Source organism: Uranotaenia lowii, unplaced genomic scaffold (genome assembly GCF_029784155.1).
Source record: "Uranotaenia lowii strain MFRU-FL unplaced genomic scaffold, ASM2978415v1 HiC_scaffold_892, whole genome shotgun sequence".
NCBI lineage: Eukaryota > Metazoa > Arthropoda > Insecta > Diptera > Culicidae > Uranotaenia > Uranotaenia lowii.
Window position 1 is genome coordinate 15,730 of NW_026598858.1, and position 8,271 is coordinate 24,000.

The 8,271-nt window shown below is 46.0% G+C and overlaps 1 long non-coding RNA gene across 1 annotated transcript; it reads right to left on the bottom strand.

Moving 5' to 3' along the window:
- Positions 1–402: 402 nt before the first annotated feature.
- Positions 403–2,451, bottom strand: LOC129760959 (uncharacterized). Its single transcript, XR_008740413.1, has 5 exons — positions 2,232–2,451; positions 1,904–2,172; positions 1,779–1,841; positions 1,344–1,702; positions 403–1,015 (listed from the first exon to the last, which is right to left on the bottom strand). It is a non-coding gene; the product is annotated as an uncharacterized LOC129760959 (long non-coding RNA).
- Between the last annotated feature and the right edge of the window lie 5,820 nt (positions 2,452–8,271).

The window sequence follows — 8,271 nt, forward strand, 5'->3', positions numbered from 1 at the left end:
GAATTTGAATTCACAACTGTGAATGCCAATTACAAAATCAGATTTGAATCTCTAATTTAAATATTATTTTGAACTAAATGATGATTTTTTAATTTGAACAGTGATTCTGAATTGTGAGTCTGCATTTAAATTTGAATTCTATTCAGATGCTGGTTTTTTAATCCAAATTATGAATTATAAAATGTAAATTGAATTCGTTCTCCGCGTATGGATTTGAATCCGTTTCACAATGTTAAATTAAGCGAACAATTGGAGATATCAAAATTCGAATGGTAATCGAATGTAATGGTATGAGTAATTGATACTAAATATGTTCACTTGAAATTCTTTGTTGTTTGATGATTAGTGTCATCATATTGAAAAAAATTTTTTAAACAAATAAATTTACCATGAAACACCGCAAGTGATTTATTAGGACCGCTAGTTGACTAGCAGGAGGTATGGCACTGCTTGATTTAGCACACAAACGGTTTGAATAAAATCGGTCCGGATCGAAATATGTTGTACAAACCACCCTCTGTGCCATGGTGTATGGTGCTGTTTGTACAAAATTCAGGCAATTTACTCAGCCCCAGCCGGGGTGGAGGTGGTTTTTTGTTGTTGCTTATGCTGTTGCTGTTATCGCCAGCCATCGTTTGTGTCCGCGCGAAATACGTTTGTATCGTGTGTGGGCGAGCATACATCAAACCATCGTGTTGAAATCATCGAATTTGCACACGCCATTTATGTTGTCTATGGCCCGCTTCTGGCATGGTGTATGGTGCTGTTTGTACAAACTTCAGGCGATTTACTCAGCTCCAGCCGGGGTGGAGGTGTTTTTTTTTGCTGGTACTGTTTTCGTCAGCAATCGTTTGTGTTCGCGCGAATTTTTTTGTATCGTGTGTTGGCTAGCATAGAATCAAGCAATCGTCGAGCAATCATCAGATTTTATACAAATGTGGTGTAGTCTATCACCCGTGTTGCGGTGTAGTTCCATATCTGGATAGCTTATTTTCAGCACCCGTACGATTGTTATCTAGAAACAATCAAGTAAAACCATTATTTTTATTCACATTTTATAAATAATTCAACCTTTTTTTGTAGCATTTAAATAGCTATGTTTGGGAAGCCGACAATTTGAAGAAAAATTAGGTGTTAGTTTAGGAGAATAAATATATCCTAAATTAGATTATGTTAGGCATATTATTTTCATCGGTTATGATCAGTTATTATAAGATTTAAATAAATTTTAATTTCAAGCTTATCATCATTTGAACACATCTACTTCAAAATAAGACATTTCGATGAGTCTTGAATGGTAACAAATTTAAATATTTTAAAAGAAAGTTAAAAAAATTACTCACCTGCACTTATCATTAGCGCTTGCGATGTATCATTTAGAACGCTTATGCAGCTTATGCATAGAGTCGGCTGCTAAATCCTGTTCCGTAGTTTAACTCTTGGGATATATCCAGAAAATTCATTGGATGTACTGCTGCCAATCTCACTACTCTGGCAGGTATGGAATCTTCGGCTCGATGTTGAACTTATTGTTGCTCAGAAACAGCTAGTCTCCTTTCTCCATTAGATTAAAGGTGGTTAATAACTACATTTTTCCGATCGACATCTGGTGGTAAGTGAAGGTATCCGGCCTCTGAGAGCGTCTTAAAACGAATGGGTGTTCGCTTACCACCGCTTATGCACTCATCTGAAGCATACAGCTCTTTCGTCAATTTATGGAAAATAGAATAGGTTTCAATCAATAGATTTAGTCATAAAATATAATAAAAGATACCCACCAATGAAAATGTTACCATCACCAAATGTCCTTGCACATGCACCTTCGATGATTATTTGTTGGCCTAGAAATGACAAAAAAAAAATTTTAATTGATTGATAATGGTTGGAATAATTGCTAACTTACCCCTTGAAATCGCTGATGGCAGCGTCGTTAGCTCGTAACTGAAAACCGTTGAGTGTCGGTCCCCCTTTTGAGCAACACAGCCTTGCGTTGGCCATAATAATTCACCACTCGTCCTTGGTGACGGTCACGGTGATTGTTCTTCGATTGGAAACGGCACCAAGCACAAATCCACGGCATGTTACGCATGATGCCGAAGTTTTTGACCGTCTTGATCAACAAACCAGCACCGCGTGCCACAGTTGCCAAATTTTTCGAAAAGGACTCCGGCGCTGCTCAAAACACAAAATATAAGGTGGATGGATATTTGTAATAAATACTAGGTACTTACGGCAAGCGTGGAACATCAGGATTTTCGATAAAGGTTCTCAAATGCAGTTTCTTAGTTGGATTTCGATCATTAGCCATCGGAATTTGCTGTATACTTCCTCGGTTTCCGCAATTGAAGCTTCGGTCAGCATGAAGTAAAATCAAACTGGACTGCGCTCTTCCCCGGTTGTAGAATGGTTTCCATTCCGGTGAATCTTGGATAATCGTATCAGCTTTTAACACCATGGATGTTCCCTCGCACTGTGCTTGTTCAAGGCGGGTGTCTCGCCACGCCTTACTTAGTGGATGTCCAAGTGTCCAGCCACACTGTGCAATGCAAAACAATTGAGAATGTTATCTCGCTTTAAACAGTTGATGTCTCGTCGCACTGTGCTTGTTCAAGGCGGGTGTCTGGCCACGCCTTAGTGGATGTCCAAGTGTCCAGCCACACTGTGCAATGCAAAACAATTGAGAATGTTATCTCGCTTTAAACAGTGGATGTCTCGTCGCACTGTGCTTGTTCAAGGCGGGTGCCTGGCCACGCCTTAGTGGATGTCCAAGTGTCCATCCACACTGTGCAATGCAAAACAATTGAGAATGTTAACTCGCTTCAAACAGTTATGTCTCATCGCACTGTGCTTGTTCAAAGCGGGTGTCTGGCCACGCCTTACTTAGTGGATGTCCAAGTGTCCAGCCACACTGTGCAGTGCAAAACAATTGAGAATGTTATCTCGCTTTAAACAGTGGATGTCTCATCGCACTGTGCTTGTTCAAGGCGGGTGTCTGGCCACGCCTTACTTAGTGGATGTCCAAGTGTCCAGCCACACTGTGCAATGCAAAACAATTGAGAATGTTATCTCGCTTTAAACAGTGGATGTCTCGTCGCACTGTGCTTGTTCAAGGCGGGTGTCTGGCCACGCCTTACTTAGTGGATGTCCAAGTGTCCAGCCACACTGTGCAATGCAAAACAATTGAGAATGTTATCTCGCTTTAAACAGTGGATGTCTCGTCGCACTGTGCTTGTTCAAGGCGGGTGTCTGGCCACGCCTTACTTAGTGGATGTCCAAGTGTCCAGCCACACTGTGCAGTGCAAAACAATTGAGAATGTTATCTCGCTTTAAACAGTGGATGTCTCGTCGCACTGTGCTTGTTCAAGGCGGGTGTCTCGCCACGCCTTATTGGCTGTCCAAGTGTCCAGCCACACTGTGCAATGCAAAACAATTGAGAATGCTCGTCGCACTGTGCTTGTTCAAGGCGGGTGTCTGGCCACGCCTTACTTAGTGGATGTCCAAGTGTCCAGCCACACTGTGCAATGCAAAACAATTGAGAATGTTATCTCGCTTTAAACAGTGGATGTCTCGTCGCACTGTGCTTGTTCAAGGCGGGTGTCTCGCCACGCCTTAGTGGCTGTCCAAGTGTCCAGCCACACTGTGCAATGCAAAAGTATTGAGAATGTTATCTCGCTTTAAACAGTGGATGTCTCGTCGCACTGTGCTTGTTCAAGGCGGGTGTCTGGCCACGCCTTACTTAGTGGATGTCCAAGTGTCCAGCCACACTGTGCAATGCAAAACAATTGAGAATGTTATCTCGCTTTAAACAGTGGATGTCTCGTCGCACTGTGCTTGTTCAAGGCGGGTGTCTCGCCACGCCTTAGTGGCTGTCCAAGTGTCCAGCCACACTGTGCAATGCAAAAGTATTGAGAATGTTATCTCGCTTTAAACAGTGGATGTCTCGTCGCACTGTGCTTGTTCAAGGCGGGTGTCTGGCCACGCCTTACTTAGTGGATGTCCAAGTGTCCAGCCACACTGTGCAATGCAAAACAATTGAGAATGTTATCTCGCTTTAAACAGTGGATGTCTCGTCGCACTGTGCTTGTTCAAGGCGGGTGTCTGGCCACGCCTTACTTAGTGGATGTCCAAGTGTCCAGCCACACTGTGCAATGCAAAACAATTGAGAATGTTATCTCGCTTTAAACAGTGGATGTCTCGTCGCACTGTGCTTGTTCAAGGCGGGTGTCTCGCCACGCCTTAGTGGCTGTCCAAGAGTCCAGCCACACTGTGCAATGCAAAACAATTGAGAATGTTATCTCGCTTTAAACAGTGGATGTCTCGTCGCACTGTGCTTGTTCTAGGCGGGTGTCTCGCCACGCCTTAGTGGCTGTCCAAGTGTCCAGCCACACTGTGCAATGCAAAACAATTGAGAATGTTATCTCGCTTTAAACAGTGGATGTCTCGTCGCACTGTGCTTGTTCTAGGCGGGTGTCTCGCCACGCCTTAGTGGCTGTCTAAGTGTCCAGCCACACTGTGCAATGCAAAACAATTGAGAATGTTATCTCGCTTTAAACAGTGGATGTCTCGTCGCACTGTGCTTGTTCAAGGCGGGTGTCTGGCCACGCCTTACTTAGTGGATGTCCAAGTGTCCAGCCACACTGTGCAATGCAAAACAATTGAGAATGTTATCTCGCTTTAAACAGTGGATGTCTCGTCGCACTGTGCTTGTTCAAGGCGGGTGTCTCGCCACGCCTTAGTGGCTGTCCAAATTTCCAGCCACACTGTGCAATGCAAAACAATTGAGAATGTTATCTCGCTTTAAACAGTGGATGTCTCGTCGCACTGTGCTTGTTCAAGGCGGGTGTCTCGCCACGCCTTACTTAGTGGATGTCCAAGTGTCCAGCCACACTGTGCAATGCAAAACAATTGAGAATGTTATCTCGCTTTAAACAGTGGATGTCTCGTCGCACTGTGCTTGTTCAAGGCGGGTGTCTCGCCACGCCTTAGTGGCTGTCCAAGTGTCCAGCCACACTGTGCAATGCAAAAGTATTGAGAATGTTATCTCGCTTTAAACAGTGGATGTCTCGTCGCACTGTGCTTGTTCAAGGCGGGTGTCTCGCCACGCCTTAGTGGCTGTCCAAGTGTCCAGCCACACTGTGCAATGCAAAACAATTGAGAATGTTATCTCGCTTTAAACAGTGGATGTCTCGTCGCACTGTGCTTGTTCTAGGCGGGTGTCTCGCCACGCCTTAGTGGCTGTCCAAGTGTCCAGCCACACTGTGCAATGCAAAACAATTGAGAATGTTATCTCGCTTTAAACAGTGGATGTCTCGTCGCACTGTGCTTGTTCAAGGCGGGTGTCTCGCCACGCCTTAGTGGCTGTCCAAGTGTCCAGCCACACTGTGCAATGCAAAACAATTGAGAATGTTATCTCGCTTTAAACAGTGGATGTCTCGTCGCACTGTGCTTGTTCTAGGCGGGTGTCTCGCCACGCCTTAGTGGCTGTCCAAGTGTCCAGCCACACTGTGCAATGCAAAACAATTGAGAATGTTATCTCGCTTTAAACAGTGGATGTCTCGTCGCACTGTGCTTGTTCAAGGCGGGTGTCTCGCCACGCCTTAGTGGCTGTACAAATGTCCAGCCACACTGTGCAATGCAAAACAATTGAGAATGTTATCTCGCTTTAAACAGTGGATGTCTCGTCGCACTGTGCTTGTTCAAGGCGGGTGTCTGGCCACGCCTTACTTAGTGGATGTCCAAGTGTCCAGCCACACTGTGCAATGCAAAACAATTGAGAATGTTATCTCGCTTTAAACAGTGGATGTCTCGTCGCACTGTGCTTGTTCAAGGCGGGTGTCTCGCCACGCCTTAGTGGCTGTCCAAGTGTCCAGCCACACTGTGCAATGCAAAAGTATTGAGAATGTTATCTCGCTTTAAACAGTGGATGTCTCGTCGCACTGTGCTTGTTCAAGGCGGGTGTCTGGCCACGCCTTACTTAGTGGATGTCCAAGTGTCCAGCCACACTGTGCAATGCAAAACAATTGAGAATGTTATCTCGCTTTAAACAGTGGATGTCTCGTCGCACTGTGCTTGTTCAAGGCGGGTGTCTCGCCACGCCTTAGTGGCTGTCCAAGTGTCCAGCCACACTGTGCAATGCAAAACAATTGAGAATGTTATCTCGCTTTAAACAGTGGATGTCTCGTCGCACTGTGCTTGTTCTAAGCGGGTGTCTCGCCACGCCTTAGTGGCTGTCCAAGTGTCCAGCCACACTGTGCAATGCAAAACAATTGAGAATGTTATCTCGCTTTAAACAGTGGATGTCTCGTCGCACTGTGCTTGTTCAAGGCGGGTGTCTCGCCACGCCTTAGTGGCTGTCCAAGTGTCCAGCCACACTGTGCAATGCAAAACAATTGAGAATGTTATCTCGCTTTAAACAGTGGATGTCTCGTCGCACTGTGCTTGTTCAAGGCGGGTGTCTCGCCACGCCTTAGTGGCTGTCCAAATGTCCAGCCACACTGTGCAATGCAAAACAATTGAGAATGTTATCTCGCTTTAAACAGTGGATGTCTCGTCGCACTGTGCTTGTTCAAGGCGGGTGTCTGGCCACGCCTTACTTAGTGGATGTCCAAGTGTCCAGCCACACTGTGCAATGCAAAACAATTGAGAATGTTATCTCGCTTTAAACAGTGGATGTCTCGTCGCACTGTGCTTGTTCAAGGCGGGTGTCTCGCCACGCCTTAGTGGCTGTCCAAGTGTCCAGCCACACTGTGCAATGCAAAAGTATTGAGAATGATATCTCGCTTTAAACAGTGGATGTCTCGTCGCACTGTGCTTGTTCAAGGCGGGTGTCTGGCCACGCCTTACTTAGTGGATGTCCAAGTGTCCAGCCACACTGTGCAATGCAAAACAATTGAGAATGTTATCTCGCTTTAAACAGTGGATGTCTCGTCGCACTGTGCTTGTTCAAGGCGGGTGTCTCGCCACGCCTTAGTGGCTGTCCAAGTGTCCAGCCACACTGTGCAATGCAAAAGTATTGAGAATGTTATCTCGCTTTAAACAGTGGATGTCTCGTCGCACTGTGCTTGTTCAAGGCGGGTGTCTGGCCACGCCTTACTTAGTGGATGTCCAAGTGTCCAGCCACACTGTGCAATGCAAAACAATTGAGAATGTTATCTCGCTTTAAACAGTGGATGTCTCGTCGCACTGTGCTTGTTCAAGGCGGGTGTCTCGCCACGCCTTAGTGGCTGTCCAAGTGTCCAGCCACACTGTGCAATGCAAAACAATTGAGAATGTTATCTCGCTTTAAACAGTGGATGTCTCGTCGCACTGTGCTTGTTCTAGGCGGGTGTCTCGCCACGCCTTAGTGGCTGTCCAAGTGTCCAGCCACACTGTGCAATGCAAAACAATTGAGAATGTTATCTCGCTTTAAACAGTGGATGTCTCGTCGCACTGTGCTTGTTCAAGGCGGGTGTCTCGCCACGCCTTAGTGGCTGTCCAAATGTCCAGCCACACTGTGCAATGCAAAACAATTGAGAATGTTATCTCGCTTTAAACAGTGGATGTCTCGTCGCACTGTGCTTGTTCAAGGCGGGTGTCTGGCCACGCCTTACTTAGTGGATGTCCAAGTGTCCAGCCACACTGTGCAATGCAAAACAATTGAGAATGTTATCTCGCTTTAAACAGTGGATGTCTCGTCGCACTGTGCTTGTTCAAGGCGGGTGTCTCGCCACGCCTTAGTGGCTGTCCAAGTGTCCAGCCACACTGTGCAATGCAAAAGTATTGAGAATGATATCTCGCTTTAAACAGTGGATGTCTCGTCGCACTGTGCTTGTTCAAGGCGGGTGTCTGGCCACGCCTTACTTAGTGGATGTCCAAGTGTCCAGCCACACTGTGCAATGCAAAACAATTGAGAATGTTATCTCGCTTTAAACAGTGGATGTCTCGTCGCACTGTGCTTGTTCAAGGCGGGTGTCTCGCCACGCCTTAGTGGCTGTCCAAGTGTCCAGCCACACTGTGCAATGCAAAAGTATTGAGAATGTTATCTCGCTTTAAACAGTGGATGTCTCGTCGCACTGTGCTTGTTCAAGGCGGGTGTCTCGCCACGCCTTAGTGGCTGTCCAAATGTCCAGCCACACTGTGCAATGCAAAACAATTGAGAATGTTATCTCGCTTTAAACAGTGGATGTCTCGTCGCACTGTGCTTGTTCAAGGCGGGTGTCTGGCCACGCCTTACTTAGTGGATGTCCAAGTGTCCAGCCACACTGTGCAATGCAAAACAATTGAGAATGTTAT